The 25,419-nt window shown below is 37.5% G+C and overlaps 1 protein-coding gene across 1 annotated transcript in view; it reads left to right on the top strand.

Annotated features, from left to right (window-relative positions):
• The window catches only part of LOC140171258 (follistatin-related protein 5-like), a 199,074-nt gene that overhangs the window by 105,937 nt on the left and 67,718 nt on the right, over positions 1-25,419 (top strand).

Raw genomic sequence — 25,419 nt, 5'->3', positions numbered from 1 at the left:
CTATCTTCAGTAGACAGCAATTATAAGTTTTAATTGCTATTCTAGTAGATAGCATTACTCAATCTCTTAAGAATATATAATATTTATTGTTATCTTCAGTAGATAGCATCAATTGCTAACTTGTTTGTTATATTCAGTTATCAGCATTAATTATTTTTTAATTGCTATCTTCAGTGGATAGCATTATTGCTGTCTTCAGTATATATAACATTTATTGCTGTCTATGGTAGATAGCATCAATTACTATCTTCAGAAAACAACATTAACTGTTTTAATTGCTATCTACAGTGGATAGTATTAATCGCTCTCTTCGGTATAAATAACATTTATTGCTGTCTTCAGTAGATACCACCATCAATTGCTATCTTCATTACATAGCATTAATTGTTTTTAATTGCTATCAGCAGTAAATAGCATAACTAGTAATCGCTGTCTTCAGTATATTAATTAAAAAAAGTATTGCTGTCTTTAGTAGATAGCACCAATTGCTTCAGTAGACAGCATTAATGGATGTCTTCAGTGTATATAATAATTATTGCTGCCTTCAGTATTTAGCATCAATTAGAGAGCATTAACTGTTTTTAGATGCTACCAGCCGTAAATAACATTACTAGCAATCGCTGTCTTCAGTATATTAATAAAAAGTATTACTGCCTTCAGTAGATAACATCAATATGTCAAAACATTATATTTTCAATGATTTTCAACCTTTCAGCATTAAACGCTGTCTCCAGTATAGATATTTATTGCTTTATCTTCAGTAGATATTATTAATTGCTAATGTAGTAGACAGCAACTGCTGTCTTCAGGCATACTAATTACTGTCTTTAATATAATTTAGCAGACAATACTAATTACTGTCTTGAATATAATTGTAGCCTTGATTTATTACTGTCTTCATTAGACAACATTAAATGCTGCCGTCATTAGTCAGATGATATTGATCGTTGTCGTCAGAAGACGAATCAATTGATCGCAGTTTTATTAGACACTGAGACATTCGCAAATAAATTAAATGAGGAATACATTACTCTCATCACGAATTAGGACAAAATTCCACGATGATTCTTATAATACATATAACTGTCATGATGTGTCCACTTGTTCTAAAATAATAGAATTTATTAGAAATATAAATGATGTAAAATAGAGTTGAATAATATAAGTAGACAAAAAAAACATGGCATGTTTTGCTTGTATGGCAAAGATCATAGCCTATGTCGACACTAGAAATGCCGTACATGTCTTAACATTTTGTTCACGGACCATCTTAGGCATTATTTGCACATAAAATATTATAAAAGTAAAGACAACATAGTTGGTTCTCATGATATAAAGAGAATTATTGCCTCGAGTAAAGATTTGGTCAGTGTTGTCTTTACTATTATTAGATCGCTCGTCATAAAACGTGTTCCATGTTGAAGTCTTGAAGGATTAATATGAATGTCTGGTATACGGTGCTAAAACATACCGCCCAGGGCTATATAACATTCGCGTAATGACTTGGAGATAAACTATCCCCGCCTGCCCTGTCATCAAGCATTTCACACGTGACATAAAGACTCACGCACTTCCTAGCTCCGTCATGTTATTTTATTTCAATACAACATCTTCTATTTAACTACAGGTCAAAAATCTTTACAATATTACATTTGATGCTTGAGGCAGTGGAACATGTTACGGAGCTCATACTGATAGACATTAAAGAAACTTAACTTCAAATACACTCACGAAGATTAAGGATAATCCGGGAAGTTACGGCGATAGTTTGAGCTCCGGGAAATTAATCTGGGTATTGCTGTCCCACAAGGATAAATGCAGTATGTGCATCTTTAATCATTTATAGATACAGTGTTTTACGTTGGGAACAAATTTAATACCAAACCCGCTTCGTGTTGCATACAACTAAGTGGATACGAGACTGACATTGGTTCAGTTCGATATTCTTTCTTCAACTTGAAGCTAAGAGCTTAAAATAGCGGACTTGTTTTCGTATTTCCTAAGTCTATATTCACCCACAAAAACGTTTCGCAAGAATTGAAATGCTATACTGCATGTCTTAAAATTTATATGGAACTAAAGGTTGCTCATACCAATATTCATGATCAATATAAGAAACTCCAGCAACTTAGCAGCAACTCAGCAATCGTCAGAATACTGCAAAAGCAATTGCACAGAATAAGAACAAGAGTTTTTCCAAATTAAAGAAAATTATCGTTTAAAGAAACTATAGTGTTCAAGTTATATGAAACAATAATAGTTCGAAACTTTGTACGCACTGCAACAACACAAAATACCAAAATACCAAGACTCTAATGTTTCCTAAAATCGAACAAATTTAATGTAGTTTTGAAGTAAAGATATCAAATTTATATGGATGCTCTTAATGTTGGAGTGAAAAAATACGAAAATGGAGTTGCATTTCCTTCAAACATATTTAACCTATTTTATGTGTTCAATAAAAACTTTATCACGGGAAGAAATAGAATTAAAACTGGGTGTTCCTTTGGCATTCCAAATGATCCAGAATAAAAGTTCATTTACCGCTGGATCCTTTAATGTCTGGAGCTTTGAAGAGGCTGAAAAATCAGTGTCTACAATTCTGGTAGCAATGTTTGAACTGGGAAAGTAACTGTTTGGTTAGCATAACAGTTAGTGTTAAGGTATTAAATTGATTTCAATTCAAAGTAGTTTATTCGCATATGCTTGTCCATCTTACATAGCATTCACATAGTAACAAGGCACATGATAACAATATAATAGTATATGAATAATAAACACGATACACTTTGTAAGAGTGCATTTTAAACAGGTATACTCAATGTGAGTTGGACAATGTATGGATTAGACTGGAAGCTAGCACCACCGTCTGTTATCTCCCAGGACTGAACCAAACCAACTTTGTTAGGTGCGTTCATTAGCGTTGTTGCGGCTCCCGTATGCATATGCACCGTAGATTTTGATGAATAGACTGACGGTTAAAAGTCAATCAGCTGTATAATTTGAAGTACTCAACCTGCGTGACACACCACGAAGAGCGTGCTGATATAAATCAATAAATCCCACTTGAAATCGAATCCAAAGTCTATACACATAACAATGAGAGGGTTTGTGCATCGATGCATATATAATAGTAGGTTTAATATTTCAAAGCCTCTTCAATGAGGGTAGTCTCCTCCGCAGCCAGTTTGGTTACGCTCCCTCCACACAAACAGTCTGCCAATGATCACGAACTGGTCCTTTTTGATTCGCTAACGGTTTTCTGCCGACGTCATCCAGCTTGACGTCAAACAAAGCTTTCAATTGGTCGATCGGCTAGACGGCTACTTTATTATTCATGAGCAAGTTTGACCCGCCATCTCGCGGCATTCTCGCCAGCTGACTGAGGTCAATCAAGTTCCCGTATGTACAGCTCTACGGCTATATCGTGTAGCTAATCAGAAACGGCGTTTAAAGTGGCAATTGGCAGACTGTTTGTGTGGAGGGAGCGGAACCAAACTGGCTGCTGTGGAGACTACAATGAGGGCGGTGACTTGCGATTAACAAGCTCCATGGTCATCGCGGAGCAGAAGGCCTGGGAAGATTTTGAATATAGGGAGAGGTGGGGGGGGGGGGCAATTGTTTTGAGCCTGTTCCGAGACGCGACATGCTGAAGGGGGTGGGTGCGGGAGGGCGGGTTTTGAAATGCATACATGTTAACCTAAAATCAATTACATTATAAATTATACTAAAATTATGAATTTGACCTTAAAATACAATACAATACAAAAAAAAAATTGAATACCTTCAAATTATGAATTTTACCTTGAAATTGTGAATTTGGTCTTAGAATTATGAACTTTACCCTTAAATTATGAATTTGACCCTAGATTAATGGGAAGGGGCCTAGGGTACTTGGCCCCACCAAAATTATTGCCTCCACCCCCCCGATTCCGGGGCCACTGCGGAGTTGATTTGATTATATATGTAGGTTCTTGTCCTGGCCTTGGAAAGGAAAATAAATTATATACCTCTCTCCTCAAATATTTCCGGCAAAGAGTGGCTTTATCCTTATCTCACCCTCTCTCAGGCTCCTCTCAAGGAGAGGGGGAGGTAGCGGCGGCGCCATAAATTTCTCTTTCGGGGATAGGAGCAAAGTGAATTTAAACAATGGCGGGCGAGTATTTTTTTTTCGGGGCATGGGGAGGCGGCTAAATCAACAAATTTTCTCCCATGTCACCCCCACCCCCGCGGCGCCACCTGTATGTGTTTGTTTAAATGATTTTTTTTTTAATCTCAATTTCTATTGTACTAAATAAAAACCGAAGGGGTGATATAGGGCTGATTATACTGGCCTTTGAAGTGGTCAGGCGCCCTCTCTATTTCTCTCATCATAATGCTCTCTCTCCCTTTCTTCTCTCTCCCACATACGACCCCAATCAACCCACCCTGTCTCTCTCATTCCCTATCACCTCCACTCTCTCCTCTCCTGGGAGCGAACTTACAAGTAGGCCTACGTCTCGTGTGGACACACTCGCAAGTTACTTTCGAAATTAAACGAACATGTAAACACACCCACTTCTATAGGATTAGGTGAATGACCGCTAAGGTACCTCCTTTGTTAGTATGCTAATTCTCCTTTGTTAGTTACCGTACGTTTGACTGTTCTGGATAAAGGATATGACCGGAACCATGACTACTCGGTACCTCATTGTTATGTATCACGGGTACCATGGCTACTAGGTACCTCCTTTGTTAACATGCTAATTCTCCTTTGTTAGATACCGTACATTTGATTGTTCTGGATAAAGGATGACCGGAACCATGGCTACTCCGTGCCTTCATTGTTATGTATCACGGGTACCATGGCTACTAGGTACGTCCTTTGTTAATATGCTAATTCTCCTTTGTTAGATACCGTACATTTGATAAAGGATATGACCGGAACCATGACTACTCCGTGCCTTCATTGTTAATTTCCGTAAAGGATTAGAGAGCGCAAGCCGCTTGTTATGCTAATTCTCTTCATTGTTTGTTACGGAACAGGTTACTCACCTTAGGTAAAGGTTTAAACTCAGTCGCTACGCTATCGCGACGATTGATTGACTTTTATTGAATAAAATCGCTGTTCCAAAGGCGACTGGGTGTAAACCTTTACCTAAGGTGTCTAACCTGTACGGTAAAACAATGAAGAGAATTAGCATAACACTGAGCGGGCTTGCGCAGCTGAGCAGTCTATCTAATCTCTTACGCAAATTAACCATATCAGTGGTGGGGTGGGGGAGGTGGGGAATGTTGGGGGGAGGCAGTGGCGGCGACAGCCATTTTTCGGGGGTACAAGGGTGGGGAGGGGGCAAAGTGAATTTCAGGGGGGTGGGTAGAATCAACCCATTTTGCGCAAAAATGGAGCAAAAAGTCTTTTTTTATCTCACTTTCTGGTTGTTTATTGTACCAAACGAAAACAAACGGGGTTATGTGAGTTGATTTATAATTTGGCTTCTTTAAACAAGATTTGCACATCAATTTGTCTTTTTAAATAGAATTCAGCATGCTGCCAAATACTGATATATATAGGGCTTATTATACTGCCATTGGAAGTGGTCAGGCGCCCCTCTCTCTCTCCTCTCTCCATGCGAGTATTTTGGGGGGGGGCTTTGGGGCGCCATCCCCCCGGGGTCAAAGTAGGGGGCGGCAAAAACGAAGGGGCGGCGGAAGAAGAAGGGGCGGCAAAAGGAAGAAGGGCGGCAAAAAGAATTAGTAAAGAAAAAGGGCGAAAAAATTGGAAATAACATAAAAAACTTGGAAAAAATGGTACTATACATTTGTTTTAGGGCGCTAACGCTAAAACCCTTTTTTTTTGCTTTTTTTGCTTTTCACTTTTTCAAACCTCCTTTTCGGGCTGTTGAGGAAGGGGCGCCAAAATGTAATTTTCTTCAGCTCCCCGGGGTAGGGGCGGCCACGGTACGCCACTGATCTCTCTCTCTCTCTCTCTCTCTCTCATGATAATAATAATTATTATTATCACTATTTGAACCAACTCGATATTATGAGTTCAGTTAACAAAACTTGAAAGGTATTTTAGTGAAAGTGGTGCCGCAATTGGGAACTTGATCCAATTTTCCCCTTCCCCTCTTCACCTGTCCCTCATCTCCCGGTCCCTTTCTCACCCCATTCTCACCCCATCCTCAACAGCCCGAAAAGGAGGTTTGAAAAAGTGAAAAGCAAAAAAAGAAAGAAAAAAAAGGGTTTTAGCGTTAGCGCCCTAAAACAAATGTATAGTACCATTTTTTCCAAGTTTTTTATGTTATTTCCAATTTTTTCGCCCTTTTTTCTTTACTAATTCTTTTTGCCGCTCCTTCTTCCTTTTGCCGCCCCTACTTCTTCCGCCGCCCCTTCTTTTTGGCGGCCCCCTACCTTGACCCCGGGGGATGGCGCCCCAAAGCCCCCCCCCCAAATACCCCCTTCTCTCTCCACACACAACTCCATGAAATACACCCCCCCTCTTTCCCTCTAGGCGGGGGCAGGGCTGATCGCCTTTGATTGAAGTTACCAACTACAATGGCAGAGTCCGCTTCCCTCCTGTAACATTAATTCTTCCTCCTCTCCCAGCCCATCCCCTTTCCTTATCTGCTCTCTCTCCCTTTCTTCTCTCCCCCACATATGGCCCCAGTCCACCCACCCCGTCCACTCGCTCCTCTCCCGGGAGTGAACTTACAAGTAGGCATACGTCTCGTGTGGACACACTCGCAAGTTACTTTCGAAATTAAACGAATATGTAAACACACCCACTTCTCTGGGATTAGGTGAATGACCGCTAAGGTACTTCTTTTGTTAGTATGCTAATTCTCCTTTCTTAGTTACCGTACGTTTGATTGTTCTGGATAAAGGATATGACCGGAACCATGACTACTCGGTACCTCATTGTTATGTATCACGGGTACCATGGCTACTAGGTACCTCCTTTGTTAACATGCTAATTCTCCTTTGTTAGATACCGTACATTTTGATTGTTCTGGATAAAGGATGACCGGAACCATGGCTACTCCGTGCCTTCATTGTTATGTATCACGGGTACCATGGCTACTAGGTACATCCTTTGTTAATATGCTAATTCTCCTTTGTTAGATACCGTACATTTGATTGTTCTGGATAAAGGATATGACCGGAACCATGACTACTCCGTGCCTTCATTGTTAGTTTCCGTAAAGGATTAGAGAGCGCAAGCCGCTTGTTATGCTAATTCTCTTCATTGTTTGTTACGGAACAGGTTACTCACCTTAGGTAAAGGTTTAAACTCAGTCGCTACGCTATCGCGACGATTGATTGACTTTTATTGAATAAAATCGCTGTTCCAAAGGCGACTGGGTGTAAACCTTTACCTAAGGTGTCTAACCTGTACGGTAAAACAATGAAGAGAATTAGCATAACACTGAGCGGGCTTGCGCAGCTGAGCAGTCTCTCTAATCTCTTACGCAAATTAACCATATCAGTGGTGGGGTGGGGAGGTGGGGAATGTTGGGGGGGAAGCAGTGGCGGCGACAGCCATTTTTCGGGGGTACAAGGGTGAGGAGGGGGCAAAGTGAATTTCAGGGGTGGGTAGAATCAACCCATTTTGCGCAAAATGGAGCAAAAAGTCTTTTTTATCTCACTTTCTGGTTGTTTATTGTACCAAACGAAAACAAACGGGGTTATGTGAGTTGATTTATAATTTGGCTTCTTTAAACAAGATTTGCACATTAATTTATCTTTTTAAATAGAATTCAGCATGCTGCCAAATACTGATATATATAGGGCTTATTATACTGCCATTGAAGTGGTCAGGCGCCCTCTCTCTCTCCTCTCTCCATGCGAGTATTGGGGGGGCTTTGGGGGTCAAGGTAGGGGCGGCCAAAAAGAAGGGGCGGCGGAAGAAGGGGCGGCAAAATGAAGAAGGGCGACAAAAAATTAATTAAATTTTTGCTCTTCACTTTTTCAAACCACCTTTTCGGGCTGTTGAGGAAGGGGCGCCAACATTTAATTTCTTCAGCTCCCCGGGGTAGGGGCGGCCACGGTACCCCACTGATCTCTCTCTCTCTCTCTCATGATAATAATAGCTATTTTGGCCCCCGCCCACTAGTGCAAGGAAAAAGGAGGAAAAAGGAGGGAGAAAGAGGAAAAAGAGAGGAGAGAGAGAGAGGGGGGGGAGGGGAGGAGGGACAGAGAGATGGGGAATCCATACGATATGCAATACCATACGATTATTATCAATAAACCTGGCAAAAATGTCTATTTGCCCCCCCAAGTGCAGGGAAATTTGGTGGATTTGGGCCCCCGCAACATACAGGCTTGCCCCCCCTAGAAAAAATCACAGCTACGCCGCTGTGTCTCCCTGTCAGTCCACTAAAAGACCGTCAGTCAGAACCACCGTCAGTCAGAACCACCGTCAGTCAGAATTGTTTAGGGTTCGGGTTAGATTTTTTTTTTAAATTCGGATTGACAGTGGTTCGGACTGACGGTGTTTCGGGTTGACAGGGTGTAGGCCTACACAACAAATTAAACTTTGAGGAACCTATGAGAATGATGCGGACATCTGTGGAGATGAGATGAGAGGAGAGGAAATGCGAAGAAAAGAGATCGAGGACTTGAGGAGGACAGGATAGGAGCGGGGCGATTATTTTTTCGTACATCATAATATATTTGTAACGCATGTGGTAAAATCAGATGATTTTTCAGACAATTTAATTTAATTTTTTCAGGCTGAGTTTGCTTTAAATATTTCGTGTTTGATTGCGCAGCTGAGCAGTCTATCTAATCTCTTACGCAAATTAACCATATCAGTGGTGGGGTGGGGAGGTGGGGAATGTTGGGGGGCAGGCAGTGGCGGCGACAGCCATTTTTCGGGGGTACAAGGGTGGGGAGGGGGCAAAGTGAATTTCAGGGGGGTGGGTAGAATCAACCCATTTTGCGCAAAAATGGAGCAAAAAGTCTTTTTTTATCTCACTTTCTGGTTGTTTATTGTACCAAACGAAAACAAACGGGGTTATGTGAGTTGATTTATAATTTGGCTTCTTTAAACAAGATTTGCACATTAATTTATCTTTTTAAATAGAATTCAGCATGCTGCCAAATACTGATATATATAGGGCTTATTATACTGCCATTGGAAGTGGTCAGGCGCCCCTCTCTCTCTCCTCTCCATGCGAGTATTGGGGGGGGGGGCTTTGGGGGGTCAAGGTAGGGGCGGCCAAAAAGAAGGGGCGGCGGAAGAAGGGGCAGCAAAATGAAGAAGGGGCGACAAAAAGAATTAGTAAATTTTTGCTCTTCACTTTTTCAAACCACCTTTTCGGGCTGTTGAGGAAGGGGCGCCAACATTTAATTTCTTCAGCTCCCCGGGGTAGGGGCGGCCACGGTACCCCACTGATCTCTCTCTCTCTCATGATAATAATAGCTATTTTGGCCCCCGCCCACTAGTGCAAGGAAAAAGGCGGGAGAAAGAGGAAAAAGAGAGGAGAGAGAGAGAGAGGGGGGGGGGGTGAGGGAGAGGAGGGACAGAGAGATGGGGAATCCATACGATATGCAATACCATACGATTATTATCAATACACCTGGCAAAAAATGTCTATTTGCCCCCCAAGTGCAGGGAAATTTGGTGGATTTGGGCCCCCAACATACAGGCTTGCCCCCCTAGAAAAAATCACAGCTACGCCGCTGTGTCTCCCTGTCAGTCCACTAAAAGACCGTCAGTCAGAACCACCGTCAGTCAGAACCACCGTCAGTCAGAACCACCGTCAGTCAGAACCACCGTCAGTTTTGTTTAGGGTTCGGGTTAGATTTTTTTTTTAAATTCGGATTGACAGTGGTTCGGACTGACGGTGTTTCAATTTGACAGGGTGTAGGCCTACCCAACAAATTAAACTTTGAGGAACCTATGAGAATGATGCGGACATCTGTGGAGATGAGATGAGAGGAGAGGAAAGGCGAAGAAAAGAGATCGAGGACAGCTGAGGAGGACAGGATAGGAGCGGGGCGATTATTTTTTCGTACATCATAATATATTTGTAACGCATGTGGTAAAATCAGATGATTTTTCAGACAATTTAATTTAATTTTTTCAGGCTGAGTTTGCTTTAAATATTTCGTGTTTGATTATGAAAAACGGAACAAATTTTCAAATATGTAGGCCCTATGATGTATGAAAAAAATCGCGAGCGGAGCAGGGAAAGGCCCGGCCGGGAGACGACAGGAGGCAGAAAGTGGAAGGAAAGAAAGTTATCAGATTGGGTGTTCCCAATTTCATCACTATCACCAAAATACCCTATTTTATAAAAAAAACTCGCCCCGAATCCAACATTTGAAAAATTATTATGGGCAATGAGGACGCTAGACCAATTCAAACATCGGTGTCTATCAAACCTTGAAACCTAACAGATATAGTGGACAGCACCCACCCAGCTCTTTTATTGTATGAGGCACAACTTTCAGGGTCGCATTAAAGACTTCACGGTACGATTTATTGATTGATATCAGCCTGCATTCGTGGTGCGTCACGCACGTGGAGCTACTTTAAATTTTACGGCTGATTGACTTTTAACCGTAAGTCTATTCATCAAAATCTACGGTGCATATGCATACGGGAGCCGCAACAACGCTACTAGATCGTGCGCGTTTACTCGTGCATTCAAACGCACAGTTGCGGTACATTGTTTCCCGTTTGGAACAGTCTGAGACGAGAAAAACCCATCTTCGTGCAGATTATCCCATTGATATTTTATGTTCACTTACGAGCGTAAGTTATACTTCGCCAAAATGAACTCAAGTTATTTTGTTTCTCTTCATTAACTTATAACTTGATTTGTTTGTCTTAAGTGATGTTTCAATTACACCATTCAATCCTGCGATTATGAGGCTTACCCCCATCTCACTTTACTTGAAACATTGCACTTGACTTATATAAGAAGGTGATGGGCTTTTAGATCGTATCTCACTCGCTCGCCAACGATCACGACTACAGAAAAAATGATTGGACATGGGCACATCACATACAGCAAATAAATTCACCACCATGGGATAACATTTCATGCTATAGATTTCATAGTGAAGTGTTATCGCGAGAGGCCCCGTTGAATAGAAAAATCTTGATAAAATACGTAGAGAATAAAGCACGAGTTAAGCATTATACGAGCATAATGCCGACGGGGCTTCTTGCCGCGCCCAATTTGAGATTCACTGATTGTGATTTAGTATAAGCTTATCGTATTGCAGTCTGGGTTGGCAAAGCTGAACAACACGGTACGTTAATTTCAAAATACATAAGTCACGATCTTTAGGAGTTCTCTCAAAGCACCTTCCCCCCATTTTAAGAACCACTAGACCGTTACCATAGTTACTAAACATGTTCGTTCCCATTTTAATAAGATTTGTTTTTATACAAGTATGAAATTTGATCATGATAATTCAAACTTGGGAAATTTTCGAAAAAGTATAACTATTTAATCCATGTAACTCGACGACTATAGAGTAGGGGCTAAAAAAGATTAACTGATTTTTTACAAGATTGCAACATTCTTTAGACTTGTCAAAAATGATCGGAAGGTAATACTTTTAAGAATAACTTTTTCTTTATCATGTTTATATCATACAGGGTGAGTCAAAAAAAGTGCAATAGAGAAAAGAATCCATTTTTATTTAAGAACCGAGTTGAACCTTTCAGGTTTTAAAATATTTTATAATTAACATATCCATTGGCGATCTTGTGTGAATAAATCAAGGAATTAGCATTTACCGTTTTGTTTTTATGACACATTTTATAACGATACCCAATTTAAATGTTTGTCCAAGAGACATCTAAAATTTGAATGTCAGCCCACTCTGTGTAAGGTAGATTTGGTACCACTGCCATTTTCTTAACCTCATTAGCATTGAAATGAAATGGAGCACCCAAAGTGTTATTGCCCTTGGTCTTGTTTAAGGAGAAGAAACATTATTTGTTGTTATTTTCATTTTCCCTTTATTTTAAAGATGTTTATTCTCTGTCAAAACCATATACATTTTTAGGCGGGTTTTTCAAATGTCGAAATGAAATGCGCGCAAATTGAAGTGGAGTGAATTTCAAAATATCCAGTATGTTGGACATATTGGGATTAAAAAAACTGGAGTTGGAGTCGAGTGAGGTATGAAGGACTTTAAGTAATGTGAGAAAGTTTGTTTGAACAGAAAAATGAAATAAAAATAACGCAAAAATTAACCTTATTTAAGTTAAAGTCAGTTTCAGAGCTGGTGCATATTGTGCATTATGTACTCCAATTCCAAATACATGGTACTTCGTGGACAAATAATGACATTGGGTATCACAGCAAAAGGACTCATAAAAATTAAACGGTAGAAGCGAGTCACTTCGTTTTTTCACAGAAGGTGACTATTGAGTGTGGCATTTATAGAAACTTTCAATAATGGGAAAGTTCAACTTAGTTCTTACATGAATATCGATTCTTTGCTCTATTGCACTTTTTTTGACTCACCCTGTATTTATAGCTGTGATTGAACTTCCGTGTCCTTGCAGATTGTCCTAATGCATTTGATATTTATTTTAAAAAAATTGTAATAATATTTTATATTAAATAACAGGTAAGTAAATGTCGTACCCGATACTGACGTCTCTCCATTTGTATGAATTGACTTCCTAATATGCTAGGGGGACTAGATATCCATGGATTAATATCAAGATTTTCCATAAGCTGTTTCCTTAAATTAGTAATTAAGATCAGCCGATGTGACTTTAACATAACTCGAGGTGAAAATGACAATGAACAGTCTTTATTTTGGCTACTACTAGAAAAGAAAAAGAATCCCAATGCACAAATTGTTTCATCTGAAGCTATATCTCACTTGCATCCGATGTATCTCCAGAGGAGTGCTTCGTAAAGGTCATCATTGCTTTCTATATCGCGCTTTTTATGTTTTCAAATCTAAAAAGTTGAGTGCACGTAATTCCACAGGGAGCGTTTTCTTAACCCACACTTGTACTTAGCGCATACCAGATGATGAAAGAAGTTAAAAATTACATTTTTGGTAAAATTTAAATTGTCACTATCATCATCATAGCAACAAACGCCATGCAAAATATATCCAAATAAGTATTACTATGCATAGTATTGGTCCAGTGAGTTTAGAGATTTATTTTAAATATCACCGTAATGTGTATGTTCAAGGTTTGCATTGATTTGAATAAGGCATATAGTCGCTGGCTTTTAGGCATATGACACCGTCAATCTCTATGCATTAATGCGTGTACGCCGATGTGAATTTAGATGAGAATAGCTTTGGTTTGATTAGGCTCCTGGGCTATATATCCTGGGCTATATCTACCACCGTATTAATGTAAATATTCACCATTCAACATTAAAGTGCCTGGCACCTCGCAGTATTACACCTTCGTTACATACAAAAGAGTAACTAAGGTTATTAACTCCTTGAATAAGTTCATCAGGACTACTATATCAAACTATTTGTACATCTTTTTCCATTTGTCCAATAATTTACTCGCGTTTTTAGACGTTTCGTCTTCCGATCGAAGTAATGCGTCGATTTAGCAACACTCTATTCTCATCTCCAGAATGGTCTGTTTCTCGCGATAGCTGATCGTATATATAATTTATCTACTGTAAGGAACATAACACCCTGGGAATGAGAGTATGAGCGTTGCCAGATCGGCGCATTACTGATGAAGTCTTCCGATTGGAAGATAAAACGTCCAAAAACGTGAGTAAATTATTTGATTGTAAAACAAAATGTACCAACAAGCTAAGGTTCTTATTAAAAAAAAAAAGATCGAAAAGCAGTGGAGTATTTACTATGCATGGATGTACTAATTTGGGAATTCTATTGAAAATTTAATATTATGAAAATTTTGCCTTGCTTTTATTTTTATTTTTATATTTATTGTTTTGCTTTGAATCCGGACGAAATAGTTTACATTTATGGAAGTGCTAATGAAATGGAGCAATATTTTGCTCATGTTATTTGAAAATGATGACAAGGTCTTACAATTTATAAACCTCTGTACCAAGACTACACAATGTAATTTTATGGAAACTTTTTTTAATGATACAAGTTTTTTTAAATTTCTTTGATATTTTGTTAAATTTTGTCAGCACTCGTCCTTATGGCATCAGGAGTGCATGGCTTTATGAGCTGCTAAAAGAAATCTAGATATTGGCATAACTACAAATAAACAGATTTGATAAATATGAAATATCTTTAAAAAAAAGGAATATGCGTATAATATTTCTCTTAATAGTACCATGTATGCTTGGAATCCACAATTGAGGGAAAGAAGTGCACCTTCTAGTCCATTAATGCATTAAGAAAATTAACAAGGTAAATATAAACGCCCTAGTATTAAATTTCTCTATAAAAGGGAACATTCCGAAGAATGAATCTTACCGGTTATGACCTGGTCTAAAAAGCATCTCAGTTTTACTTTAGTTGGAAAAAGCATTAGCTCTAATGCTCCACATGCATTATATGCCAATTGTTCATGACATTTTCAGTTCCTTGATATTAAAATAACCCTTTTTTGACACATGAGTGGGATTACTCGTGGGGAAAGTTCACTACGCTCAATTTTACATAGAGAGAGGGTGGACATAGTTGCTCTTTTCCTAAGTTAAGGAAAGAAGCCATATCTTTACCAAACCCTACAACATTAATTATTTTACAACATATTTTCTTTTTTTAAAAAAAAGTTTAAGACTTTAAATATCACAGAAATCGAACCTAGAAAATAATTTTGGTTTGCTTGTTTGTTTATTTTTGGTTAGTTATGGTGAATCTCAATATAAGACAAGTTAGTTAATTGCTCGAAAAATGACGCAATTGATGTAATTTCCGTATAGGACAATTACCTCTCGCGACCATCTCCCTTATCTAGGTTAGTTCATTAGAGTGTTGGCTTTAACTGGCCTTCTTCAATATCAATATTACTAGACCTATTATTGATACTAAATGGACCACGCTAAATTGCTCAGAGACTCTGACTCTAGAGAGACTAACATCTATTATCACCCTAAAAATATACGACACATTAACTTCGTTGTATGATTGAGATCTTGAAGATAGGTAGCATTTATGTGGACACGGTCACGGTGAAATGCAAACTATATTGAATTCTGGTCTGATAATGTTACTAAAGAACTAGAGCGTTACTTCACCCTGGATTATAAGCATATTAGATAACAGATTGTGCACACATGAATTGAAAATTGATATTTATGTTATTAACAGTTACTTAAGCTTCAACGTATAATGAATGTTCATGTCATCATTAGTGACTTATGCTTCATCACATAATGTGTGTTTACCGCCCGGGATTTAAGCATACATAATATTCCTTCAATCCACACACCCCATCCACACACCCCACACCCCATCAACACCCCCACCCCGCACAAATACAACTCGCTGCATCCACCTCCATACAAACAAATATATTTCAAGGACATTACATTATACCACACATGAGTTTAAAAGCAATATACTGCATGCGGCTCTAGAACACAGTAGTTTGATGTAATGTAAAACTGTCATTGTAAAGTAAAGTTGAACAATGATGGCGCTATTTATCTTCAATCTTGTTTGCATCTTTACAAGAGGTAGACACTTATATGATGGTATTAGAACATCAAAAAATAACAACAAATAGTAATGACATTTTCAAAAAGCTTTATTATGAAATGTAAGGAATAAGTCACATTATTTGGCCAATTTGAATTTGAAATATATGTAAATAGCGCCCTCAATTTACACACAAATGTACATTTTATATAGAAAAAATTATGAAAAAATCACATCAAACAACTATGAGAATCGGGTAAGTTTACATTAGAACAAATAATGAGGCATATTTTTGGAAATAATGTCAGCTTTAAAGGTGAAAAAAGTTGCAAGATTCAACAGTATCAACAACACTCAAACACGCATACACAAACATCACACACACTACTGGTATCTGGGTCTTCAGGAGATAGATTCGGTTTGTGAATGTAGTAGATAGCAGCAATTGTTGTTTTCAGTAGAGAATATGAATTATTTTCTTCAGTAGAGAGCATTGATTGAGTGCTGTCAGTTTAACACTAAATATGCTATATGTCGTCATTAGTTCTATGATCATTGTCTTGAGACATTCGCAAGAACATAAATGATGGATACTTTACTTTTACGAATTAGGACAAAATTCCACGATGATTCATGGCATCACTTGAGCAAAGCAAATATTCAATGCTCATATAACTGTCATGATTTGTCGTCTTGTTCTAACGTTGTACCATCACAATATAATTTTGCAAAAAAATAAATGATGTAAAATGTTGTTAAATAATGATAGTAGACAAAATGACACGGCATGTTTTGCTTGTGTGGCAAAGATCATAGCCTATGTCGAAACTAGAAATTCCGTACAAGTCTTAACATTTTGCTCATGGACCATCCCGGGCATTATTTGCACACACAAAAATTATAAAAATTGAAAGACAACATAGTTGGTTCTCATGATATACAGAGAATTATTGCCTCGAGTAGAGATTTGGTCAGTGTTGTCTTTACTATTATTAGATAGGTAGTCATAAAAACGTGCCCTATGTTGAAATCATGAAGGAATTGATATGAATGTCTGGTATACGGTGCTAAAACATACCGCCCAGAGCTAAACATTCTTTTAATGACTTGGAGATAAACTATCCCCGCCTGCCCTGTCATCAAGCATTTCACACGTGACATAAAGACTCACGCACTTAAGCTCCGTCATGTTATTTTATTTCAATACAACATCTTCTATTTAACTATAGGTCAAAAATCTTTACAATATTACATTTGATGCTTGAGGCAGTTGAACATGTTACGGAGCTCATACTGATAGACATTAAAGAAACTTAACTTCAAATACACTCACGAAGATTAAGGATAATCCGGGAAGTTACAGCGATAGTTTGAGCTGCGGGAAATTAGTCTGGGTATTGCTGTCCCACAAGGATAAATGCAGTATGTGCATGTTTAATCATTTATAGATACAGTGTTTTGCGTTGGGAACAAATTTAATACCAAACCCGCTTCATGTTGCATACAACTAAGTGGATACGAGACTGACATTGGTTCAGTTCGATATTCTTTCTTCAATTTGAAGCTAAGAACTTAAAATAGCGGAATTGTTTTTGTCCTAGTTATATTTCCTAAGTTTATATTTACTACGAAAATGTTTCGCAAGAATTGAAATGCTATACTGCATGCATGTCTTCAAATTTATATGGAATTAAAAGTTGCTCATATTCATGATCAAAATATGAAACTCCAGAAACTTAGCAGCAATTCAGCAATCGTCAGAATACTACAGAAGCAATTGTACAGAATAAAAAACAGTTTTCAAAATTAAAGAAAATTATCGTTTAAAGAAACTATAGTTTTCAAGTTATATGAAACAATATAGGTTCGAAACTTTGTACGCACTGGAACAACACAAAATACCAAGACTCTAATGTTTCCTGAAATCGAACAAATTTAATGTAGTTTTGAAGCAAAGATATCAAATTTATATGGATGCTCTTAATGTTGGAGTGAAAAAATACGAAAATGGAGTTGCATTTCCTTCAAACATGTTTAACCTATTTTATGTTTTCAATAAAAACTTTATCACGGGACGAAATAGAATTTAAACTGGGTGTTCCTTTGGCATTCCAAATGATCCAGAATAAAAGTTCATTTTACCGCTGAGTTCTTTAATGTCTGGAGGTTTGAAGGGGGGATCAGTGTCTACAATAATGTTTGAACTGAGAAAGTGACTGATTGGTTAGCATAGCAGTTAAGGTTAATTCAATTCAAAGTATTTTATTCACATATATGCTTTTCCATCTTAAATAGCAATCACACAGTAACAAGTCACATAATATTATAATGAATAATAAATAAGATACAGTGAAATATATGAAAACACGATATACATTGTAAGAGTGTATTTTAAACAGGTATACTCAATGTGAGTTGGACAATGTATGGATTAGACTGGAAGCTAGCACCACCGCCTTTGTATCTCACAGGACTAAACCAAATCAACTTTGTTAGGTGCGTTCAATAGTCAGATAGTCAGAAATCACATGTTTGTCGGCAGATGCAGCATTAGATCGCGCGCGTTTATTCGTGTGTATTCAAACTCACAATTGCGGTACATTGTTACGCGTTTGCCACAGCCTGAGACGAAACAAACAAACAAACAAACAAACAAACAAACCGAAGTGGGTTAACGCGCCACTGAGTCCAGAAAGCAAAAAAAAAACAGTTTCAAACTTCTTTCAGATTATCCCATTGATATTTTATGTTCACGTACGAGCGTAAGATAAACTTCTCCAAAATGAACTCAAGTTATTTTGTTTCTCTTCATTAACTTATAACTTGATTTGTTTTTCTTAAGTGATGTTTCAATTACACCATCAACCCTGCGATTATGAGGCTTACCCCATCTCGCTATACTTGAAACATAGCACTTGACTTATATCAGAAGGTGATGGGCTTCTAGATCGTATCTCACTCGCTCGCCAACAATCTCGACTACAGAAAAAATGATTGGACATGGGCACATCACATACAGCAAATAAATTCACCACCATGGGATTTCATGCTATAGATTTCATAGTGAAGTGTTATCGCGAGAGGCCCCGTTGAATAGAAAAATCTTGATAAAATACGTAGAGAATAAAGCACGAGTCATGCATTATACGAGCATAATACCGATGGGGCTTCTTGCCGCGCCCAATTTGGGATTCACTGATTGTGATTTAGTAAGCTTATCGTATTGCAGACTGGGTTGGCAAAGCTGAACAACACGGTACGTTAATTTCAAAATACATGTCACGATCCCGGGGTCACGATCTTTAGGATTTCTCTCAAAGCACCTTCCCCCATTTTGAGAGCCACTAGACCGTTCCCATAGTTACTAAACATGTTCGTTTCCATTTTAATAAGATTATTTGTATGCAAGTATGAAATTTGATCATCATAATTCAAACTTGGGAAATTTTCGAAAAAAGTATAACTATTTTATCCATGGTACTCGACGACTATAGAGTAGGGGCTAAAAAGTTTAATTGGTTTTTTTTACAAGATTGCAACATTCTTTAGACTTGTCAAAAATGATCGGAAGGTAATACCTTTAAGAATACCATTTCCCTCCCGAAGAGATTCCTTATTTTTTCTTTATCATGGTTATATCACATTTATAACTGTGATTGAACTTCCGTGTCCTTGCAGATTGTCCTAATAAAATTGAAATGTATAAAAGAAATTGTAATAATATTTTATATTAAATAACAGGTGGGTAAATGTCGTACCCGATGCTGACGTCTCTCCATTTGTATGAATTGACTTCCTATTACGCTAGGGGGACTGGATATCCATGGATTAATGCCAAGATTTTCCACAAGATGTTTCCTTAAATTAGTAATTAAGATCAGCCGATGTGACTTTAACTCGAGGTGCAAATGACAATGAACAGTCTTTATTTTGGCTACTACTAGAAAAAATCCCAATGCACAAATTGTTTCATCTGACGCTATACCTCACTTGCATCCGATGTATCTCCAGAGGAGTGCTTCCTAAAGGTCATCTATCGCCTTCTATATCGCGCTTTTTATGTTTTCAAATCTAAAAAGTTGAGTGCACATAATTCCACAGGGAGCATTTTCTTAACCCACACGTGTACTCAGCGCATAGCAGACGATTAAATAAGTTAAAAATTACATTTTTGGTAAAATTTAAATTTTCACTATCATCATCATAGCAACAAACGTTATGCAAAACGTATCCAAATAAGTATTACTATGCATAGTATTGGTCCAGTGAGTTTAGAGATTTGTTTTAAAATATCACCGTAATGTGTATGTTCAAGGTTTGCATTGATTTGAATAACGCATATTCGCTGGCTTTTAGGCATATGACACCGTCAATCAATAAGTTCACCAGGACTACTATAGGTATCAAACTATTTGTATATTTTGTTTTACAGATCCAATAATTTACTCACGTTTTTAGACGTTTCATCGGAAGACTTCTTCAGTAATGCACTCCTAGTTACTTTTCCTGTTGTTTGCGTTTGGTTATTACTATGCTATTTACAGACATATGTAAGACATCGAATACGGTATACCAGTTGAACAACTGTTTATACTATGTAATTGAGTGATAAACTTGAAAAGAAAGCGATGAAAATCATCCTTCCCTGGAATCGAACCATAACATTTTTCTTTGCTGTTTGTTTTCGTTTTGTTATGCGGAACCTCATCATAAACCAAGCTGTTTAACATATGTTTTGAAAATGACGTAATTTATGTTGTTTCTATAAGGTGAATTACCTCGTGAGACTATTTCCCATATTTAGGTTACCTCATTAGAGTGTTGGCTTTTATTGGCTTTCTACAATATCAATATTACTAGACTTATGTACGCTAAATTACGCAGTGACTGAATCCCGAGAGACTAACTTCTATTATCATCCTAAAAATACACGAAACATTACTGCATGATTGAGATCTTTAAGGTGAACTGTGTTTAGTGCAAACGGTCACGGTGAAAAACGAACTATGTCTAAAGACTTCACCAAAGGTAACTCAACTGTTATAAATACACCTAAAGCTTCAGAATTATTAATCGTATTCATAATAATTTAACATAGAACGGTTGAGTTACTTTATGTGAAGTCTTTATATTGAATTCTGGTCTAATAATGTTACTAAAGAAGTAGAGCATTACTCTATCCTGGATTATAAACATATTAAGATAACAGTATGGGCACATGAATTCAAAAGTGATGTTTTATGTTATTAATAGTTACTTAAGCCTCAACGCAAAATGAATGTTCATGTCATCGTTAGTTACGTTGGCCTCAATATAAAATGTGCTTTTAATCATACGTGTATTATAGTCCATTATCACAAGCTCACCCGCACCCCACATCACTCTCACACACCCATCTTATCACCCACACGCACACCCCCACCCCACACCCACACACCCCCACTTAAAAACAAACAAAATGGTCCAAATAATATAATAACAAGAAACAAACAACTCCGACTCAAGGACAAATCATCATATCTCATGAGCTTAAAAGCAATATACTGGATGAAGCTTTCGAATCGGGTAAGATTACAATTCACCAAGCATGGAAAAAATTTTTGGAAATATATCAATTTAAAGGCAAGATAACAAAAAACATTAAATACCAACAACAACAGCACAAAAACAAAGATACACGAATCAAGTCCTCCACGATTACACACACCCCTAAATCACACATCAACACTATCATTTACATCCCCAAATAGGCACACCCTACCCCTATGGACTGTTTCCTCAACCCCATATTATACACCCCACAGCGCCCACGTGCACATCACACATACTCTAAACAATAACAACAAGCAACCGACTCATAGGCAAGTCTCCATATCTCTATAATATAATTTATAATTCAATTTAGCGACCCCCCCCCAAAAAAAAACAGTGACAGATAAGGAAGGAAAAATAGCATACAAACACAGGCACCCGGAATCACACACCCCTAGCAGCTCCAAGTCCAACATCAACTTCACCCCATCCCAACACACCCCATCACGTACCATACCTATATAGTACACACACAGACAACCCCACCGTCGATAACATTTTAACAGCACTACGATTGTGTTGCATCCCAGTGATACTCCTAAGCCGATTTAGAGTCCACGAAACCATTTGATCTCAACTTTCATCCTGATTTACATTACATCCCCAAGATATGATTATAGGCACGTTTCTTGCTAAACGCAATATCAATATTTTCAATTCCAATCATAGAGTACATAATACTTCAGTATAGGGTGTGTTTCTTTGCTATTATTTCTTGACAATCTCTGCCAACAGAAATACTTACAAGGAGAACAACTTCATACATGGGCTTGTGTGTTTTTATTATGATACCGACTACCGTTGTTTTACTTATTTTTTTATATATATTTCCCATTTGAAAATACATTTTTACCTTTACCGCGTGCGGGGGATATCTTGTCATGGTCTATGTGTGGTTCATTTTAGGTGGCTGTTGTTTTGTTACGTTATTTGGGTTTCCCGCCTTTAAATTATTATTTCCATCAATCTGTTCCCTGCAATGTAAATGTACCCAATTCCGGAGCTTCATGTAGTATTGGATTTTTAAAAAACTCACAGGGAAGATAATGATTTGTCCTTGAATTTGTTCTTTCGTAATTATTGTTTGGGGTGTGGGGGTGTGTAGGGGTGGGGTGTAGGGGTGTTAGTGGGAGTGTGATGGAGTACGACATTAGTAAGAAACCGCAACCAGTGTCACTTATGTCTAAAATACCGGTATATTCTAATAGAGTTACAGGTATAACATCTATAGTAGTCAAGTTCTTACTTTACGCACCATTTTAACTAATACGAGTTGAAGAAAAATCTGGAATTTTTTTTTCGTTTTCAAAAAGCAAATGCCTAATTCTGAAAGATAAATATTGACTGTGAATACATCATTTTTCACATTTATGGACATTTCAAAATCCTCTATTAACTCCATTACTTTTAATATCTTACCAAAACATTGTAAATTATTGTTCCAACTGTTTTACTACCAAATTTATACTTACGAAATATATCAAAACTGGCGAGGTTAGTTTGATTCAGAGAAGACGTAAGAAATACAAGAACACGTTAATGAAGTCACGATAAGCCTATGGCGCCTTGCATGTAAACATGCGCCCTGCCTTCAAATTCAAGTGACAAGTTTTTATTAGAAAATGTAGCGTTGTTTTTCAACTAAATAACCTAGATTGCCCTATATTAGTTTCTTCACTTAACTACACATCTTAAATTGCACCATCGAGAAATTCTGAAGTTTTACTCAGAACATTGGCTACATCTCTGTGTGGAGCTCCCAGGCTCCAGGTACTCGTAGATGAGAGGAATACATAATCAGGGAAATATGGTCTATTTTTTGGTAAAATAATATTTGTATATAATTACAACTTACAATTTATTAGAACCGTGTCTCTTGAACATTGGCATTACAATTTTTTTTTATAAAATCATTCTGACGTTTTGGAAGTTCTTGAATATAACCATTACTTTAGTTGAAGTAATATTATGAACTTAAATGATAATCACAATGCGCTATACACAAAAAGTAATACAATAAGTAACAAAATGATTCCACTTCCGACAAAGCTTAACAATGTGACGCTGGTCTTATCTGTTATATCTTGTGAATAGGGCAAATTTGGACAAGCAGATGTTGCTACCCTACTCTTTTCGAAACTTACTACGAGTAACATGCACTATGTATGGTACACTGTAGACAGAACCGACGGTTTAAGGTCCCCATTCAATAAAGACATAAGCTGATATAGCGTTCTCATTTTCAGATGCAACATCAGAATGAGATACTGGATAACGAAAATATCCGCACTTGTTTGTAGTGTTTTTTACCATTTATGGTGTTCATGAAGCTGATAACAATATAATTGTATACGTTTTTGACAAGAATGCCACATTTTTTTACCCTATACAGTACATGAATGATCACTAAATAAGAATGTTTTCAGTAGTTTTTGATTATATCAACAGTTTCAAATCGTTTTTCCCTGCAATGAGATTCTTATAAATCATACTTAGTTTATATTCATATTTCATTTTTATAAGCATTTGCTTGGAAGACGATGCTTGCCGTTGAAGTCTTGTTTGAAACATTTTAATATGGCTTGCTCAAACAAACTATAAACTGCAATATAAAGCTAAAAGCAAATTTCCGTTTCACGTCAGAAACTGCAATGTACTACAAAGCTTTAGGTCTTGATTAAAGTATATTGGCCCCGTATTCCCTCCAACATGTCATTTGGTATGTATACAACATTGATTGCTAGGGAAGGGGAGAGCCGAGGATTAAAAAGGGGGTTTGCTTTGTATTTCTGTGCGCTTCATTTAACGCTAATGCACTTAAAAGAGAACAGAGGCTCACCGCAGGTGTGTGAGTTATTTTAGGTGCGTTTGTGTTTACTTAATTAGATCAAGTTCCATTTCTGCGTTTCTTAACGTCTCAAAGTTCCCCTTTTTTCATTTACAATTAAAACGAGGCTTTTTAGAAAACAGTTTCCTTAAATCCTATCATCTACTCGCAGCTCACTGGCTCGAACTAATTCGTGTTCTTACCTTCTCATCTTGTCGTAATTCGTTGTTAAAGGCTCCATTATTTCTGGCTGGCGAACAACTAAAGTGCTGCATACAAAAACATTATTAAAACCACACTAATTTTGAACTATACCCATCACGATGGTCTTCTCTTCCTCACGTAGAGAGCGTATAGATTACTGACTTTACTGGATTTACTTCCATTTCAAAACTTCAACATATTTTTATGTTTTTGTCTCATTCTTTCGACTTTTAACCCTAGACTTCTGAGCCATATTTTGTGACACGGACTACGAAGGGGGGGGGGGGTGTTGCAACCCCTAAATTTCAATTATAAACGTCATATATCGTTATATTTGGTATCAATGTTTAGCTATAGGTCTCGTCTATCCAGTGATACCAAAATAAGTACAAACATTCCCCACATAATGTCGCTATGACGTCATAATGTGGGGACGACCATGCAAATTTGGGAAATTCTGGTTATGTACAAAAGTATAGGCAAAATTGATTTTCGGCTAAAAAGTCTACAAAAATGCGAATTTTCTCCTAAATATAAAAGGAAATGACTATTTTCACATAACTTACAAGTAAAAAGTCAGTAGGTCTTGGAATAATTTTACAAGAGCGAAATGAAAATCATTGATTTTACTGTAGAAACCAATGGTGGGCCTCACCAACCCCCCTCTATCTTTTATGGCCGGTCCTAACACCGAGTAAAGTGCTAAAATTTTAGTAAAAATTGTATAGCTAAAATGAGCTCAAAAGAAGGATGTACGATTAGCTTAGGTCGTTTGGGCGTAAACGCATGCATTTTTTAGGACGGATAAAAAATCTTAGGGGTACAACCCCTTCGTAGTTCTAATGATAACTATGTAGGTGACAAATAAGGTAGCTATAAACAAGTAGCAAAAGCATGCAATCAAGTAAAGTGTGAGATATAATAGGTGATCGAAACAAAACAAAACGCTGTAGATTTTCAAAATTTTGCTTAAAATATACATGACAGCATTTAAAAGGCTGCTGAACATAGGCATGTTCTTACTTGTTTGAATGAGCCTTTTACGTATATTTCAAATATAAAAATGCGCATAAATTACAAAATTATGACCTTTTGAATTTTAAGAAGAAGAACTTTGTTAGAACTAATGTCCGTACCTAGTATGCGCAAAGTAAGGGTTTCACAGGTTGAATCTCAATGCCTTCTAGAAGATGCTAATGTGACACACAACATGCCTTCAAAATATA

This window comes from Amphiura filiformis, chromosome 15, assembly GCF_039555335.1.
Source record: "Amphiura filiformis chromosome 15, Afil_fr2py, whole genome shotgun sequence".
NCBI classification, from domain to species: Eukaryota; Metazoa; Echinodermata; class Ophiuroidea; order Amphilepidida; family Amphiuridae; genus Amphiura; species Amphiura filiformis.
Note: the sequence above shows the minus strand (reverse complement) of the source record. Positions and strands in the feature narration are given on the sequence as shown.